This window comes from Oncorhynchus mykiss, chromosome 11, assembly GCF_057628025.1.
Source record: "Oncorhynchus mykiss isolate SJ-2025 chromosome 11, ASM5762802v1, whole genome shotgun sequence".
NCBI classification, from domain to species: Eukaryota; Metazoa; Chordata; class Actinopteri; order Salmoniformes; family Salmonidae; genus Oncorhynchus; species Oncorhynchus mykiss.
The window spans coordinates 17,541,410-17,559,300 of record NC_143032.1 but is presented as its reverse complement, the minus strand read 5'-3'; the positions used below and the strand labels follow the sequence as shown (position 1 = coordinate 17,559,300).

General features: G+C 43.7%; 1 long non-coding RNA gene and 1 pseudogene across 1 annotated transcript; one reads left to right on the top strand and one right to left on the bottom strand.

Annotated features, from left to right (window-relative positions):
* The first annotated feature begins 3,457 nt into the window (after positions 1-3,457).
* On the top strand, positions 3,458-8,240 carry LOC149979516 (zinc finger protein RFP-like; annotated as a pseudogene).
* Positions 8,241-12,528: 4,288 nt separating this feature from the next.
* Positions 12,529-17,834, bottom strand: LOC118937326 (uncharacterized). Its single transcript, XR_005034593.2, has 2 exons — positions 17,790-17,834; positions 12,529-13,769 (listed from the first exon to the last, which is right to left on the bottom strand). It is a non-coding gene; the product is annotated as an uncharacterized LOC118937326 (long non-coding RNA).
* Between the last annotated feature and the right edge of the window lie 57 nt (positions 17,835-17,891).

The following is a 17,891-nucleotide window of genomic DNA, read 5'->3' as shown; positions in this document are numbered from 1 at the left end:
GAGTCCGGCGCTACAGAGGTCAGCTACTTCGGACATCTTCTCACAGCAAATGGTATCAATCCAGATCCACAGAAGATCTCAGCCATTTCAGAAATGGAACCACCAAAGAACTGTGCAAAGCTGAAAACAGTGCTTGGCATGTTCAACTACTTAGCCAAGTTCGGACCCAGCCTCTCCAATGCTAATGCATCCCTGCGTCAGCTGATAAAGCAGTCCAGTGAGTTTCTCTGGGACAAGCAACACAACATTGCTTTCCAGAGAGTGGAAGTATGGACTAGGTGCAGAACTACTGCAAGAAGGAAAGCCCATCGGCTATGCTTCCAAATCTCAGACTGTGAAATCAACTACACTCGAATCGAAAAGGAGCTCTACGCCATTCTGTTCGGATGTAAGCATTTCCTTCAGTACGTATATGGACGACAAGCCATTGTGGAATCCGACCAAAAGCCCCTCGAGTCAATCATGAGGAAACCGTTAGCCGCAGCCCCACCAAGGCTACAGAGAAAAATACAACTTCACAATCACTCACCATCCAGGCAAAGACATCCCTGTCGCAGACACACTCTCTGGGAAGTTTCTTAGCAGCCTCAGCCTCAGCGAAGGCATGGACATGCAAGTGCACACTGTGTACAGCAACTTACCAGTTAGGGACACAAAACTGAAGGAGATCTGAGCAGAAGCAGAAAAGGACTCCCAGCTCACACAGCTGAGGAAAGTCATACAGGATGGATGGCCTGAGGATAGGAGAAAATGCCCTCAGAGCGTCTCAAAGTTCTGGAACCAGCATAATGAACTATCACAGATCAACATAATTATTTTCAAAGGAAAGAATCATAATTCCTACCAGTCTCAGAGAAGAGATTTTGACAAAGATCCATGCTGGACACATGGGCATGGAAAAGTGAAATCAGGGAGCACGGGACATTTTGTTTTGGCATGGAATGTGCAAACAAATAGAGGATATTGTTGCTAAATGCACCACCTGTCTTGAACGACGCCCCTCAAACACCAAAGAGCCAATGTTATCGCACTGTATCCCAGACCGACCCTGGAAGGTCGTGGCAACCGTTCTGTTCACCTGGAACAACAAGGACTACATCGTAACAGTGGACTATTACAGCAGATTCTACGAACTTGACAAGCTTCACAGCACCACATCTGGAATACACAAGCTGAAAGCAATCTTTGCCAGGCATGGCATTGTAGAGACTTTAATTTCTGACAATGGCCCCTGTTACACTCAAAGTAATGGCCTTGCTGAAAAATCTGTGCAGATTGCTAAATCACTCATGGACAAAGCAAAAGCAGACGAGAGACCCCTACCTCAGTCTCCTTGAATACCGCAACACTCCAGTTGACAACTTCAAATCACCAGCCCAGCTGTTGATGAGCTGCTCAATCCTTCCCAGCACCAACCAGCAGCTTCAACCTGAGGTCGTCAGCTACAAGGAAATGCATGAAAAACATGAACAGAGACAACAACAAAAGTGATACTTCAACGGGTCAGCTAGACTACTGCCACCACTGAACGACGGAGAGTCAGTTAGAATCCAGGAGCATGGCCACTGGAAGCCAGCAGTCGTCATCCAGCCAGCTGACACTGAACGTTCGTATCACGTCCGCACCGCAGAAGGAGCTGTGTACCGCCACAATCGTCGTCACCTACTGAACACAAAAGAACAAGACACTGACGAGAAGAACTGTTCCCCTGAAAGCGAACGTGATGGACTAAACACACACATTGCACAACATACACCATACTTACCTGCAACACCACAAGAACTGATGACTGACACAGAAGCATGCTCAGCATCATATCACACAAGGTCAGGAAGAGAGGTCAAGCCCAGAGCTGTCCTAGACCTGTGAAATGTCAAAGGGTGTAGGCGGATCGCTGCCCTGAAAGACTCCAGACTGTAAACTTGTTATTGAAAAGTTGACTTGAAATGCTTTGGTATTTGTTTGAAACGTGAAGATGTCATTGCTACAGTGAGAGCTGAGTTGCTGAGAATCATTTGTTCTAAAAGGAACCGTATGCTGAATCATTGATTCAGAGTCTGTTGTGTTGATTCAGTTGGTGCAGTATGCAGTATAAATGGTTACCTTGAGTTCAAACTACAGAACATGTATTCTAAATAAACACTCAGAATATGTAAAACATTTTTGTTCTAAAAAAGGGGGATGTAATATTCATGTGTAAACAATTGTAATTGGATGCATTTTACCGCTGTATCATACTGCGCTATGATTGGTTATGCCCACCCAGGTGGAGAGGTCATGGTCAGTTGATCATGGTATGAGACACGTGAACATGCCAGTTATAGCTAGCTAAAGAGCTAAGTTAAGAAATATCCTGTCGTACTGCATTTTATTATTTTGTACAAATTGTGCAAAACAAGACAACAGGTTACCCCCTCATTCGAACGTAACGCAGCATAAGATCCTTGGTCTTGAAACTGTGACAACAGATAATTCCTGGGCGAGGACGTTGGCTCGGTCCAGGCATGGGGATGAGTTTGCGATGTGCACGGTCCAGCTGCGGCTCAGAAGCCAAAACTTTCGACCGCATTGTATCCCTCAGTAGCTTAGTGAAGAAGTCGGTGGGACGAGAGCCAGCCTCCACCCCCTCTGCCAGACCTGCAATGCGAAGGTTATGACGTCTGGACCGGCCTTTTAAGTCAACCATTTTCACGGAAAGCCTCTGCACACTCTCCTGCAAGGATGTACATAGCTTCTCTAACTCATTGATCCTACCAGCGTTGAATTTAGAAGCCTTCTCAAAGTCCACAATACTCTGGCCCTGCGAAGCAACCATTTGATTTGTGCTCTCAATTTCGGTGTCCAGTTCAGCAATAGCAGCCTTGAAATCCTCAGCTATAGCAACACGTAATTCTCCCAGAGCCAGGGTAAGTTCTGAAAGTGTCACGTTATGACATGTGCCTTCCGCCATGGCTGCCTCGCTGTTTGGTGGGGAGGAGGCCTCCGATGACGATTTCTTGTCCTTTAGTCACCTATTACTCAACATGTTGACATAAAAATTCACGCTATTGTATTAAAGACTTATGGTGCAAAAAGTGCGGTAAAGTAGGTTAAGTATGTTTTGTAAAAAGTTGCGGGAGCCTCTCTCAAACAGCCTTTCACTCCAACATGCTAGCACCGCCCCCGAAATAACTTGTTTTAGTATTGATGAGACACTGATGTGACTAGGACATAGCATGGCTACCAGATAAGCTGTTGAAAAGATTAACAACTTGCTCGACTCCATCTTATATTAACTTAGATCGGGTGCTGAATCCTTGTATATATCCAAAGAATAAAAGATCCCAGATCTCCCAGAGGAGGATCTCTCCTGTTCTATTTGCCATGATCTCTTCAAAGATTCTGTTGTCCTGTTGTGTAGGCACAGTGTCTGTAACACTTGTCTGCAGTAACACTGGAAACAAAGGCTACATCGGGAATGTCCAGTGTGCAGGAAGAGAAGCAACTCAAATTCTTAAAGAACATATGTGAGTCTTTCTTACAGGAGAGGAGTCAAAGAGATTCAGGGGAGTTTGAGGAGCTCTGCAGTCTACACAGGGAGAAACTCAAGCTCTTCTGTCTAGAGGATAAACAGCCCATCTGTGTGGTGTGCCAGGCCTCCAGAAAACACAGGGCGTGAGTTGGGGTGGGCATTCTATGTTTTTCATTCTGTTTTGTTCTGTGTGTTGTATTTCTATGTGTTTGGCCTGGTATGGTTCCCAATCACAGGCAGCTGTCAATCGTTGTCTCTGATTGAGAACCATACTTAGGTAGCCTGTTCTCACCTGTGTTTGTGGGTAGTTGTTTCCTGTTTTGTGGTACCTTTCACGACTGTTTCGATTTTCGTTGTTTCACTTTGTTATTTTGTATTTCGTGTTCAGTTATATTAATTTACATGGACACTTACCACGCTGCACCTTGGTCCTCACCTTCTTCCACCAACAGTCGTTACAACGTCAATAATCTTCGCTTTCAAATGGCTTTCGAAACTTATACTGATATGCCCTTTATCTTTCATGTCAGCGAGAAATAATCTTTCAAAAAAATATACACTTACTGTAGCAGGGGTGGGTATAATTTGTGGAACGTTCCAACAGTTCCAAAAACTTAGTAAATAACAAGGTTGCCAACAAACAACGCATACAAAGTTGTATAGTGGCAGAATAAGATACAGGGCAGGGAGTGGGCTATTTAATTACATTTTTCACGTCGAAAAATGTCTGTCCTCACTCTGGTAGCCTATCGACAAACATTAAGAATAAGATACGTGGTGAGTTGATGCCTATTCTGCAGCTAGTTAGCTAGGTGAATTGATCATCCTACTTTGTATGCGTTGTTTGTTGATGACAAGACAGGTGAAACAGATCAGGGTGTGACACAAGCCATTGATAGTTGGCCTTTAGTGTCCAGAACCATCACCCACATCACCCAACCACTCACCCTCACAGTGAAGTCCATTCATCAGGAGAACATCCGCTTCTTCATTACCAATGCACCAGTTCACAGATCATCCTCGGCTTCCCTTGGCTTCAATGTCATAACCCTACCATCTCATGGTTGAGGATGAGAATCACAGACTGGTCACCCGAATGCCGGAAGACCTGCTTCCCCATCCCCTGTGGTTCCACATTGGTTGAGAGTCCTGCGGTTGCCCTTCAGCCCAACATCCTGGAGGTATACCAGGACCTGCAGGAGGTATTCTCCAAGACCCATGCCACCTGTCTTGCTCCTCACCGCCCCTGGGACTATGTCATCAACCTGCTTGCAGGTTCAGCACCTCCGCACAAATGCATCTATCCTCTGTCAGTGGCTGAGACCCAGGCCATGGAGGATTACATCCAAGAGGCACTCCAACAAGGGTTCATCTGCACGTCCACTTCTCCTGCATTAGCTGGGTTCTTCTTCGTGACCAAGAAGGATGGAGGGTTACGTCCATGCATTGACTACAGAGGACTCAATGAGATTACCACAAAGTATCGGTACCCTCTCCCGTTTTGTGCCGGCAGCCATCGAACAGCTGCGCGGGGCCCGGTTCTTTACCAAATTGGACCTGAGGAGTGCTTACAATCTCATCTGCATCCGGGAGGGGGATGAGTGGAAGACTGAGTTTAGCACGATGTCTGATCACTACGAGTACTTGGTGATGCCATTTGGCTTAGCCAATGCTTCGTCAGTGTTCCAGGCATTCGTTGCTCGGATGCCAGGTGGTTGTGTATATCGATGACCTCATGATCTACTCGGCTACCTTGGAGGATCACATCACTCACGTTCAAGCAATCCTGGAACGCCTCCTGGCTAACCACCTGTTCGTCAAGGCTGAGAAGTGGCAATTTTATCAGAGGGCAGTCTCCTTCTTAGCCTTCTTAGGCTACTAAATCATTCCGCAGGGAGTGAAAATGGACAACAAGAATGTAGGTGCAGTCAGGTCATGGCCAGTCCCAACCACCATAAATGGGTTACAATGGTATTTGAGTTTGCCAATTTCTACCGCCGTTTCATCAGGAACTTCTGCTCAGCTCACCTCTCACCTTAAGGGAGGGCCCTGTATGTTGTTTTGGAGCCCAACAGCCGACTGGCCTTCTGTCTACTCAAGGGACATTTTACCTCCGCCCCATTGCTCAAACACGTGTGTTTTACTATAAGAAACTGTCCCCTGCAGAGAGGAATTATGACGTCGGTGATCGTGAGCTCCTGACAGTTTAGTTGGCATTAGTGGAGTGGAGACACTGGCTGGAGAGCACCAAGGAACCATTCGTCATTCTCACCAACCATCAGAACCTGGAGTACATACGGACAGCGAGGAGGCTGAATCCTCGCCAAGAAAGGTGGGCCCTTCACAAGGTTTGACTTCACACTGTCGCCCAGGTTCTAAGAACAGCAAGGCCGATGCCCTGTCACGTCTCTACGATTCGAGAGAGGGTCCATTCCAGAATGCGCCTATATTCCCATCCTCCCGAGTCATAGCTCCTGTGGTCTGGGATGTAGATTTGTCACGTCTACTCCCGTTCCTCCCCTCCAGCGTTCAACGTCGCCGGTATACTAGCCACCGGGCCTGGGATCCATCATTACAAATACATGGCTTCCATCATTACGCACACCTGCAGATCATCATTATACCCACCTGGACTCCATTACCTTCCTGAATACCTCCCCTATATCTGTCCCTCCCTTGGGTACTTCCTCAGTCAGTATTGTTCCTATGTTCATGTGTAAACACCACTGTTGTGTTGTCTCGTTTCATGTTTGTTGTTTTATTAAACGTTTCTCCTGCTCCTGCTCCTGCACCTGCGTCTATGAATGAAGTAACACTCCTTATACATTCAATGCATTTTTCTGCAAAAGGTGGTTGAACTGTTGAGCAAAAAAAAGTGTAAACTTTGTTTACTTGCGTTTATCCTTCAGAGCAGTGTACTGCTGATATTTTTCAAGTACTTTTCTCAGTGGAGAATAATTTCCTCATTCCTGTAAAACAGATCTATCCGGATCTAACCACACACACGTGACGCACCTACTGTACACTCACATAACCTGACTTAAACACAGAGGAGAGCAGTCTATTCACCTTTCTTCCATGTAGATAAACTCTCATTAAAAAAGGAAGGAACATTTCGATAAAACATCCTCTCATTCCAGGAGGACCTATAGACTTTCCTGAAGCCCTTACAGGAAAAACAGGCGGTCTTTAATAAAGTTAAACAAACCTGTAACCAAACAGTTAAGCACATTAACGTGAGGATGACTAGTAATAAGAGAACAGAGAATTGTATGTATTTGGATCACTGTATTTTTGTGGGTAAACTGTGACAATTCAATGAACATAATTTAGTTTCTCACTGTCTCCAGACCCAGCACACAAAGATAATGATTAAAAAAGCGTTTCATAAGATCCGGCAGTTTTTTTTCTTAACTGCATTGTTGATTAAGGGCTAAGTAAGCATTTCGCTGGAAGGTCTACACCTGTTGTATTCGGTGCATGTGACAAATAAAATTTGATTTGAGCATCAACTGTGCAGTACAATTTTAGCAGTATCAATGACAGTTGTACACAACTATTATTAACTTAACATGTTCTTCTTGGCTTCCAAAAAACATCACCAACTAGAAATCACCCACAGTTCTAATCTAGACTGAACAAAAATATAAATGGAACGTGCAACAATTTCAAAGATTTTACTGAGTTATAGTTCAAATAAGGAAATCCGTCAATTGAAATACAGATAAGCATTTGCTGGTCACAGATACTGTACCTTTAGTCAGTATCTGGTTTGACCATTTGCCTCATGCAGCGCAACACATTTCCTTCACATAGAGTTGATCAGGTTGTTGATTGTGGCCTGTGGAATGTTGTCACACTCCTCTTCAAATGACTGCGTAGTTGCTGGATATGGGCAGGAAATGGAACACGCTGTCATACACGTCGATCCAGAGCATCCCAATGCTCAATGGGTGACATGTCTGGTGAATATGCAGTCAATGGAAGAACTGGAAGACATGTTCAGCTTCCAGGAATTGTGTACAGATCCTTAAGACATGGGGCAGAGCATTATCATGCTAAAACATGAGGTGATGGCGGCAGATGAATGCTACGACAATGGGCCTTGAGAGAAATAATGTTTTTGTCCGTATGGAAAATTTGTAGGATATTTTATTTCAGATCATAAAACATGGGACCAACACTCAGCTCCTGTCACTCTGGACCCAGACACTGCCTACCCAGATCTCTGGATGTCTGAGGATCTGACCAGTGTGAAACGCAGGAATGAGACATTGTAGCTTCCTGATAACCCAAAGAGGTTTGATGACTATGTATGGATCTGGATCTTGGGTTCTGAGGGCTTTAACTCAGGAACACAGCTGGGACGTTGAGGTTGGGAACAATAAATTATGTCAACTGGGTGTGATAGAAAAGTCTGTCCAGAGGAAGGCAGCAGTTAAGAGTGGACACTGGCAATTCTGGCACTTCAAACATAAATACAGTGTATTTTCCCCACCAGAATCAACCAGTGTACTCCCAGTGGCAAAGAAACCCCAGACGATCAGAGTGCAGCTAGACTGGGACAAAGGAAAGCTGTCATTCTCTGACCCTGATAAGAACACATGTTTACACACTATTGCACACACCTTCACTGAGAAAGTCTTTCCATATTCTTGCTAGTTATTGCAAGCTCTCCCCTCTGAGAATCTTTCCAGGGATGGTCTCTGTAAAAGGACAAAATAGTTAGTTAGTCTGGCTGTAATGGGACAGCCCTGGTGGTGATGTTGTAATTATGGTACAGTATGTCAAGGTTTTATCCCGGGAACAAGACGGTACTGTTGAGTGTGTTAGTGGATTTTAGGGGAAAACCAATTGTCTTAATAAAGTTTTAAAAAGGCATCTTTGAAATCAACTGAATGATACTTAGTACTATAACGTAAATAAATTGTTGTTGTTTTTTACAGTGAAATATTTTGTATTGCATGTTTAAGGTCATTGCGCTGTATGAGTGTGAAACTCTTTTTCTTGATCAACCTTGTCACAGTGTACTACCATTTCCCTACCCCAACATATTTCTGTAAAGTAATTGTACAATTATTTGGGAAGCTGAGTCATTGGAGGCTTCTAATTAGGCAGACTGGGGTCATGTTTTGTCCAGGGCACCCTCAGCGGCGCCAGATGCAACCAGTGTTCAGGGGAAATGGAAAGGGAGCCTGTGACGCAACTTCCACATTTACTGAACTCCTCCACATTTACTGAATTGGTTCAACACTGCAGACTAGAACCTCCTCTGACAGGTAGATTGTTTTCACATTAGGGCAAAAAATAAAGAAACGCCACTCAGGCTATGTTAAATTATTGGCGCTTTCAAGACAACTGGGAACTTTGAAAAAAAACAAGGTCAAATATTGAAATTAGTGATCTTCGGGTCAGAAAGTCAGAGCTCTAGAAAGATACCAGAGTAATTCAGAGTTGGATGACCATTCAAAACTGTTTTAACCAGTTGGAGCTAGTTTTTATGCCCGAGTTCCCAGTTGTCTTGAATGCACTGAAGTCTGAGATTTCCAAATTCCTAGTTGTTTTGAACACGTCATTAGTACAGGGTAATGCGGGACAAAGAACCATGAAGAATAGAATAGCGCCATTCAGAGGTGAGAGGTGTCTGATTTACAACACCTGACCCAGGTCCTAGGTTCTGTCGATCTATTGGTCGGTGGGATGGGTTACAGAGTGTTGATGAGGGAGTAGGGTGAAGTTGCCCCTAGAGATGCTGATTTTGAGTCAGTTTAGCATTTTCCAACCTAATAGTTAAGGTTAGGATTGTGGAAGGGGAAGTTGATCCTAGATCTATACCTAGGGCAAACTTCAACCCAGAGCGTTGATGGGAGAGTGAGGTAACCCCAATGCCTGGTCAGTAAGGACAGGACATGTATAAAGTGTCCTGGAGTCCCTTTGGCTGCCACGGCTCCTGGTGGTCTGACCTGTTCAGAGTCTATGGAAGACCAATTGCCTTGTAGGGTTTGAACCTCAGCAGAGCAGGCTGGGGGGGAGTTGTTGTACTTAGCAAGAGGTATTCTATCCACCCTCAGTATTATAAATGAATTGTAAAATTGTTTAAACGCCTGTTGTACGTTTTTTTTTTTATTACCAGTAGTTCTATATAATTAAGTCTGACAAAAACATGGTGTTCTTAGTATGAGCGTTTAGAATAGCCTGAGCGCCAGTCTGTTTGCGCTATCATGCCAAGTCCTGTCCCTCATTGCCATGCCAATGGCTTGAAAATGAGCAATGGGGTTGGCAAGAGCATGAGCACAGATCTGGGTCCAGGCTAGGTTTAGAACACTGAGGAGAGCAATAACAATATGTGCAGAGTTCCAGTTGACTCAAATATCCACCCCTAATCAATCTATCAATTAAATGTATTTATAAAGCCCTTCTTACATCAGCCGATGTTACAAAGTGCTACAGAGAAACCCAGCCTAAAACGACAACCAGCAAGCAATGCAGATGTATAAGTACGGTGGCTAGGAAAAATTCCCTAGAAAGGCAGGAACCTAGGAATAAACCTGGAGAGGAACCAGGCTCTGAGGGGTGGCCAGTCCACTTCTGGCTATGCCGGGTTGAGATTATAACAGTATATGGCCAAGATGTTCAAACGTCCGTAGATGACCAGCAGGGTCAAATAATAATAATCACAGTGGTTGTAGAGGGTGCAACAGGTCAGCACTTCATGAGTAAATGTCAGTTGGCTTTTCATTGCTGAGCATTCAGAGTTAGAGACAGCAGGTGCGGTAGAGAGAGAGAGAGAGAGTCAAAAACAGCCGGTCCGGGACAAGGTAACACGTCTGGTGAACAGGTCAGGGTTCCATAGCAGTATCCATCAGCCCCTCACCTGACATTCACCTGCTCATGGTAATATACTGTACAATCCCATAAAACTTAAAGATCCACCCCTCACACACCAAGTCCATGATTACACACCTGCTCACGGTAATGTACAACCCTCTCAGCTCTCTTAGGACATAAAACAGGACTTCTACAAAAAGCAAGTTTAAACTGAACCATTGAATATTCCACGTAAACTGTAACTTTCAGGCCCTGCTAACCAAACAAGGGTGAGTCTTGGAAGTGAACTGTTGCCTCCAGAAGCCATTCCAGAGAAAGGAATGTGACTATGAGAGAAAATGGCTTCCAAATTGTTGCGCATATCTCCTGTCCATTGTGGCATGACATCTTCAAGAATCCAGTCCTACTTTATTGTGTAGCCACAGCTTCTGTAAACCCTGTCTGCAGAAACACTGGGGAGAGGAGGAAGAAAAGGAATGTCCTGAATGCAAGAGAAAATCTTCAACAGAGCTTTTCCTTCACCTGGCTCTAAAGGACATATGTGAGGCCTTCTTACAGGAGAGAGCTTCAACAAACTCCAAACGTGCTATGCAGTCTGCACAGGGAGAAATTCAAGCTCTTCTGTCAGGAGGATAAACAGCCAATCTGTGTGAAATACCAGACCTCAATAAAACATAAACACTGGATCAGATCCATAGATGAAGCTTCACAGGTTTATAAGGTTTAGGAAAACATTGATTAAATTCAATAAAGATTATTTGTATTTACTATTCATAAAACAAGCAAAACATGGATAGACGGTTTAAACAGTTTTTTCCTGATGGTTGTCAGTCTGTAGGGCAACGATATGTTTAAATTGTGCAAGGAGTTATATATTTTCTATAGTCACTTTACAGACAGTTACCAAGTTTCCCTGTCTGATGTCATACGTTTGAGTTTAGCCACGCCGATCACTTATAATTTGAATACAGTGCTCTGTTCTCTCTGTTAAGCTCCTGTGATTCTAGACACTGCCCACCCAGATCTCATCCTGTCTGAGGATCTGACCAGTGTCAAAGTCAGTGAGACACAGCAGCTTCCTGACAACCCAGAGAGGTTTGATAGCTACAAATGGCTCCTGGGCTCTGAGGGCTTTCACTCAGGCACACACAGCTGGGTCATTGAGGTTGGGGACAGTTATTGTCACTGGGTGTGATACAGGAGGGTGTCTGAATGAAGGGAGTAGTTAAGAGTGGGTACTGGTCATTGAAGCAGTTTGATGCAAAATACACAGCACAGTTGCCACCAGGACCATCCTTTGATCTGACCGTAGCACAGAAGCCCCAGAGGATCAGAGTGCTCCTGGACTGGGACAAAGGAATGATGTCCTTCTCTGACCCTGTTAACAACACACACATACACACTTTCACACACACTTTCACTGAGAGAGTCTTTCCATTAATTGGTGATTACGGCAAACACCAGTGTATAAGCATCTTGGCAGAGGAGGCCTTTTTAACAGTGGAATAACCCTGCAATGATATTTACTCACAGCCAAATACAGCTGAGGTAAACACTCCACAATGCTTCGGTATTTTTATTTTGAATTTGTCAGCAATGTTCCATTTATTTATTTTTAACTGCTCCTTGCACTGCCATGTATTATTAGGCCTGTTCTCTGAGTGGTGAGGACTTGTTAAAATCCTTGTGGAACTGTTTTGGATGAGCTGTAATCTGTTGTTTGCAAGTACAAGTAAGCCTACAAGCACTGTTTCCATAATCAATTCTGCAGAGAAAATAACCAATGATATTATTGTTTTATATGATTGTTGTAGAGATTATTGTTTTGTATAGACCAACAGATTGTTTTGTACTACAAATAATTGTTTTGTATAAGCCTACAGATAATTGTTTTGTACAGGCATACAGATAATACTGATTTTAGTTTTGTTGCCCCTTACTAGGCTAGGGAAATTCAGATGGCTGATTGTTGGCCTTTTACTGACTGTTGTTCTTTATGATTGTGTTGTATTGCTCTAGTTTTCATAGTGTATTAATGTGTATATTTTTGTAATTACAGGGCTCTTATGAAAAACCTTGTTCTCAGCATGATCAAAATAAAGGTTCAATAAAAGACTGTGGCTAGACAGCATTGAAACACAAGTTTCAACAATACAGATTGAGAAAGGAGGACCAAGGCTCTCTTCATATAATGAATTAAAATTACTTTATTTGTATGGCATGCTCAAAGGAAACAAAGTTTATAAACTAAGACGTGTTTTGGCTGCATGGCCGTCAGGGAGTACAAAGATATGATAATGGTCCTCTTTTGAACATCTTTTTCCAATCAACCCTGATTTGAAGAGGGAGTGGTTACATAATGAATTAAACAACACCTAGTAAGCAATACTATACACATTCAAAAGTGAAATACTGTAGATATGTTATCAAAAATGCAACTGAAGGCTAGAAGCATCAGAACCCATAGAAAGGTAGTTAACCTTGAATATGACAGGGCAAAGTGCTAAGAATAGGAGAGCCATCTATTTTATAGTACACTAGAACACAGCAAACATGGACCACAGCAGTCTAATCATAGCTGAGTGCATTAGAGCAAAATGTCCACTAGATGACAGCAAATGGACCTATCACAACCCTACAGGAAGGGTGAGAAATCCGTATCTTCATTTAAACCAGGGTACTTAGCGGTCTGTAGTTTGTAAATCCATATCTTCATTTAAACCAGGGTACTTAGTGGTCTGTAGTTTGTAAATCCATATCTTCATTTAAACCAGGGTACTTAGTGGCCTGTAGTTTGTAAATCCATTTCTTCATTTAAACCAGGGTACTTAGTGGCCTGTAGTTTGTAAATCCATATCTTCATTTAAACCAGGGTACTTAGTGGCCTGTAGTTTGTAAATCCATATCTTCATTTAAACCAGGGTACTTAGTGGCCTGTAGTTTGTAAATCCATATCTTCATTTAAACCAGGGTACTTAGCGGTCTGTAGTTTGTAAATCCATATCTTCATTTAAACCAGGGTACTTAGTGACCTGTAGTTTGTAAATCCATATCTTCATTTAAACCAGGGTACTTAGTGGCCTGTAGTTTGTAAATCCATATCTTCATTTAAACCAGGGTATTTAGTGGCCTGTAGTTTGTAAATCCATATCTTCATTTAAACCAGGGTACTTAGTGGCCTGTAGTTTGTAAATCGAAAAACATTCCCTTTGGTTTAACTGTTTAAGACGGTCCCCTTTTCTAATTGAAGCCAAAACATGATCAACATCCATAGCTTGTAGGGTTGCCATGGTGTAAGGACTTGTAGTGCCTTGCCATGGGGTAGTCTTCATAGCCTACCCGTATGGTGTACTTGTGTTCCTCTAAGTGCTCTTGAAGGCATCTCTTTATCTGTCCAATGTAGAAAACCTTGCACTGTGGACATTTCAATCTGTAGATGACATGAGCGGTTTTGCAGTTAATGAAATGCTTGACATAATTCTCCATTTAAAATCTGTGTCAACAAAATGCTTTTTCTGTGCAATATTTCCAGAATGGGACATGGGAGTGAGTCTTTTTACAATTGTTTATTTCACCTTTATTTATCCAGGTAAGCTAGTTGAGAACAAGTACTCATTTACAACTGCGACCTGGCCAAGATAAAGCAAAGCAGTGCGACAAACAAGAACACAGAGTTACACATGGAATAAAGAAACATACAGTCAATAATACAATAGAAAAAGTCTATATACAGTGTGTGCAAATAAGGTAGGATAAGGGAGGTAAGGCAATAAATGGGCCATAGTGGCGAAATAATTACAATATAGCAATTAAACACTGGAGTGAGAAGAAGATGAGTGTGCAAGTAGAGATACTGGGGTGCAAAGGAGCAAAATAAATCAAATAAATAACAGTATGGGGATGAAGTAGTTGGATGGGCTATTTACAGCAGGGCTATGTACAGGTGCAGTGATCTGTGAGCTGCTCTGACAGCTGGTGCTTAAAACTAGTGAGGGAGATATGAGTCTCCAGCATCAGTGATTTTTTCAGTTTGTTCCAGTCATTGGCAGCAGAGAACTGTAAGGAAAGGCAGCCGAAGTAGGAATTGGCTTTGGGGGTGACCAGTGAAATATACCTGCTGGTGCGCGTGCTACGGGTGGGTGCTGCTATGATGACCAGTGAGCTGAGATAAGGCGGGGCTTTACCTAGCAAAGACTTATAGATGACCTGGAGCCAGTGGGTTTGGCGACAAATATGAAGCGAGGGCCAGCCAACGAGTGAATACAGGTCGCAGTGGTGGGTAGTATATGGGGCTTTGGTGACAAAACGGATGGCACTGTGATAGACTGCATCCAATTGTGTAAATGACATTGCCGAAGTCGAGGATCAATCAATCAATCAATCAAATTTATTTTATATAGCCCTTCGTACATCAGCTGATATCTCAAAGTGCTGTACAGAAACCCAGCCTAAAACCCCAAACAGCAAGCAATGCAGGTGAAGAAGCACGATCGGATCGGTAGGATAGTCAGTTTTACGAGGGTATGTTTGGCAGCATGAGTGAAGGATGCTTTGTTGCAAAATAGGATGCCGATTCTAGATTTAATTTTGGATTGGAGATGCTTAATGTGAGTCTGGAAGGAGAGTTTACAGTCTAACCCGACACCTAGGTATTTGTAGTTGTCCACATATTCTAAGTCAGAACCGTCCAGAGTAGTGATGCTGGACGGGCGGGCAGGTGTGGGCAGCGATCGGTTGAAGAGCATGCATTTAGTTGTATTTGCATTTAAGAGCAGTTGGAGGCCACGGAAGGAGAGCGGTATGGCATTGAAGCTCGTCTGGAGGTTAGTTAACACAGTGTCCAAAGAAGGGCCAGAAGAATACAAAATGGTGTCGTCTGCATAGAGGTGGATCAGAGAATCACCAGCAGCAAGAGCGACATCATTGATGTATACAGAGAAAAGAGTCGACCCGAGGATTAAACCCTGTGGCATACGTCACCATAGAGACTGCCAGAGGTCCGGACAGGCCCTCCGATTTGACACACTGAACTCTGTCTGAGAAGTAGTTGGTGAACCAGGCGAGGCAGTCATTTGAGAAACCAAGGCTGTTGAGTCTGCCAATAAGAACGTGGTGATTGACAGAGTCGAAAGCCTTGGACAGGTTGATGAATACAGCTGCACAGTATTGTCTCTTATCAATGGCGGATATGATATCATTTAGGACCTTGAGCGTGGCTGAGATGCACCCATGACCAGCTCGGAAACAAGATTGCATAGTAGAGAAGGTACGGTGGGATTCGAAATGGTTGGTGTTCTGTTTCTGGTCCAGATTTTGCAGCTCTTTCAGAACATCAGCTATCTGGATTTGGGTGAAGGAGAAATGGGGGAGTTTTGGGCAAGTTGCTGTGGGGGGTGCAGGGCTGTTGACCAGAGTAGGGGTAGCCAGGTGGAAAGCATGGCCAGCTGTAGAAAAATGCTTATTGAAATTCTCAATTATCGTGGATTTATCGGTGGTGACACTGTTTCCTAGCCTCAGTGCAGTGGGCAGCTGGGAGGAGGTGCTCTTATTCTCCATGGACTTTAGTGTCCCAGAACTGTTTGGAGTTTGTGCTACAAGATGCAAATTTCTGTTTGAAAAAGCTAGCCTTTGCTTTCCTAACTGCCTGTGTATATTGGTTCCTAAATTCCCTGAAAAGTTGCATATCGCGGCGGCTATTCGATGCTAATGCAGTACGCCAAAGGATGTTTTTGTGCTGGTCAAGGGCAGTCAGGTCTGGAGTGAACCAAGGGCTATATCTGTTCCTGGTTCTACATTTTTTGAATGGGGCTTGCTTATTTAAGATGGTGAGGAAAGCATTTTTAAAGAATAACCAGGCATCCTCTACTGACGGAATGAGGTCAATATCCTTCCAGAATCCCTGGGCCAGGTCGATTAGAAAGGCTTGTTCGCTGAAGTGTTTTAGGGAGAGTTTGACAGTGATGAGGGGTGGTCGTTTGACCGTAGACCCATTACGGACGCAGGCAATGAGGCAGTGATCGCTGAGATCCTGGTTGAAGACAGCAGAGGTGTATTTGGAGGGCAGGTTGGTTAGGATGATATCTATGAGGGTACCCGTGTTTACGGATTTGGCGTTGTATCTGGTAGGTTCATGTGAGATTGAGGGCATCAAGCTTAGATTGTAGGACAGCACAAGCTCTGAAGATAGATGGGGGGCAATCAATTCACATATGGTGTCCAGAGCATAGCTGGGTGCAGAAGGTGGTCTACAAAGCGGCAATGGTGAGAGACTTGTTTTTGGAAAGGTGGATTTTTTAAAGTAGAAGCTCAAATTGTTTGGGCACAGACCTGGAGAGTAAGACAGAATTCTGCAGGATATCTCTGCAGTAGATTGCAACCCTCCCCCGTTGGCAGTTCTATCTTGTCGGAAAATGTTATAGTTAGGGATGGAAATTTCAGGGGTTTTGGTGGTCTTCCTAAGCCAGGATTCAGACACGGCTAGGACATCCGGGTTGGCAGAGTGTGCTAAAGCAGTGAATAAAACAAACTTAGGCAGGAGGCTTCTAATGTTAACATGCATGAAACCAAGGCTTTTACGGTTACAGAAGTCAACAAATGAGAGCGCCTGGGGAATGGGAGTGAAGCTAGGCACTGCAGGGCCTGGATTAGCCTCTACATCACCAGAGGAACAGAGGAGGAGTAGGATAAGGGTACGGCTAAAGGCTAGAAGCCTTCTAGGCCGTCTAGTACGCTCGGAACAGAGAGTAAAAGGAGCACATTTCTGGGCACGGTAGAATAGATTCAAGGCATAATGTACAGACAAAGGTATGGTAGGATGTGAATACAGTGGAGGTAAACCTATGCATTGAGTGACGATGAGAGAGATATTTTTTCTAGAAACATCAGAGGAAGGAAATAATTGAGTAGATATATTTTATTGTCAGAAGAGGAGCTTACATTTACATTTTAGTCATTTAGCAGACACTCTTACCCAGAGCAACTTACAGTAGTGAGTGCATATATTTTCATACTGTTTTTGTACTGGTCCTCGGCGGGAATCCTACCCACAACCCTGGCATTGAAAGCGCATGCTCTACCAACTGAGCTACACAAGATGGGCTCATTGTAATGGCTGGAATGGAATTAATGGAAGGGGGTCAAACATGTGGCTTCCATTAGTTTGATGTGTTGGATACTGTTCCATTTAAGCCATTACAATGAGCCCGTCCTCCTACAGCCCCTCCCACTAGCCTCCTCTGATTATTGTATATCATTCTGAAGATAAACATGTAGCACAGTCCCCACTGGGGTCATCCCCTGACCTCACAGTGTCACATACATCCCAGAGGATCAGGCGCTGTCATTCTCTGACCATGGCCTGTTAACAACAACACATCTTCATATAGACTTTCATTGAGAGTCTTTACACATCTAAACAATGGAAGAATAAATACCCTAATGAGAATCTTACCAATGAAGACCTCTGTAGTGGAACAGCACAGTTGGAGCCTCTTTCTGTAACAGTGAAAAAGCACAGCTGGTTAAGTGGAGTGTTTAAAATGGTTAAATGCTG